General features: G+C 39.3%; 1 pseudogene; it reads left to right on the top strand.

Moving 5' to 3' along the window:
- The first annotated feature begins 248 nt into the window (after positions 1–248).
- Positions 249–974, top strand: LOC131894710 (probable G-protein coupled receptor 160; annotated as a pseudogene).
- The last annotated feature ends 828 nt before the right edge of the window (positions 975–1,802 follow it).

The following is a 1,802-nucleotide window of genomic DNA, read 5'->3' as shown; positions in this document are numbered from 1 at the left end:
ACTAGCAGGGGACAAGCAGAGGTGAGGGATGCTTGGCCCTGCCCCTGAGCAGTCATGGGTGTTGGCAGCGTCAAGCTACTACTCATGCTATGTGGATGCGGTGGGGTGCAAGCTGAGGTTGGAAAGATACTCTCCCAGCTGATGGCTGGACAGAGGTGCTCGTCACTCAACTCCCCGACAAAGAAGAGCTAAAGATGCACAGTTGTGTTCAGAGAGGTCACTCATATGTTTCAATACCATAAAACGACATGCGAGGAACCGCCAGTAATGCAATTGAAGGCCATAGAATGAAACCAATAAGCTCAAGTCAAGAAAAGAAGAAAGAAAATAAAGCGGAGCTGTTTCGTATGTATTCACCAGATCGTCTTGAACTTTAACTAAAACTAGGACAGCTATCCCTTCAGGGAACGGCTGTTTTCAGCACCTGTTACATCGGGCAAGGCAGCCCCTAGATGTTAACTGTCTGTTGTTCTCGATCATACTTGGGAAAACATTATTAAACGTCCTCATACTCGGAATGAAAAGCAAAAGCACCTGTTGGAGCTTTATGGCGTATTTCTGCTCTTTCGCTAGCATTTGTTGATCTTCTGCTGTTGGTAAACATTTCCATTCAGTCCTACTTAGGGACTCTGTAGTTCTAGGTATTAGGTTTACTAAATACCACCTCTGTCTGCTCACACAAATCATTCCCTCCGTTTACAGCTGGCTTTTTGCATTATCCAGTTTGCTTGCCAGCTTGTAGAGATTACTGTTCGACTCTGTCTGGAGCTACCAAGCATTCATTGAAGTGGTAGAAGTTATTTTGTTTCTTGACGGTCGTTTTAACTTGGATTTCAGTCTTTGCTTATGTTCTGGGAGAGCCAGCCACCTCACATAGCCTAAAGACATACAGGATTTCTAGGTACTAATGCCCTTCCTATGTCAGCACTCAGAGTTACTGGCTGCCACTGTCTGTGCTGATGGCTGTCCAATAAAAACTGATCAGCCCTGAAATCATATACACTCAGGTTACACTAATGGACTCATAGGGCTTTATCTATATTCATTTCATATATATATATATATATATATATATATATATATATATATATATATATCAACAACTAAAGAAAAAGAGGCCATTAATTTGAGAGGGAGGGGTGGAGAGATGTGGGAAGAGTTTGGAGGAGGCAGAATAGGAGGGGGTTGAAGTTAGGGAAGGGAAGAGGTGGAGTAATATAATTATATTTTTAAAAATTTTAGTAAAAATGATATGTTAATATTTAAGCTCCATATTTAAGCTCCATGTTTGCACCTTTGGGCATCACTGTTGAAGTAGTGACAGTCTTCTCTAATGAAGATGCTGTGTCTGATAGGATAGGTGTGGTTCTTGTGTATATAACAAATCACACAGGTACACACACATACACACACACACACACACACACACACACACACACACACCATAATTCTTTAGAACTTTGTTTAGATTCTTCTAATTTCAGTTTTCCTATTGGCCTTCTGGTTATCATTCTTTAGATAGATTGTTAAAAAACTTTTAAAGCATTCACCAGGAGCTAAAGGGGCCACATATAAAACAAATTAACAATTATTGTTATACATATTAATTAATTTGTACACATATACTTATAAAGTCTAGTTAAGAAACCCAACATGCCATTTTAAATGGCAAGAAATACTTGTGGAGTCTCCAAAGTTGAATACAAATTAGAAAACAATTCCACCATAATTTATTAAGTGTGGCATGTAATATGCTTATTAGTTGACATAAACTATAGAGTCTCTTGGAAAGAGGGACAAAG

The sequence above is a fragment of the Peromyscus eremicus genome, chromosome 17 (assembly GCF_949786415.1).
Source record: "Peromyscus eremicus chromosome 17, PerEre_H2_v1, whole genome shotgun sequence".
Lineage (NCBI taxonomy): Eukaryota > Metazoa > Chordata > Mammalia > Rodentia > Cricetidae > Peromyscus > Peromyscus eremicus.
This window is presented reverse-complemented; position numbering and strand designations above follow the sequence as displayed.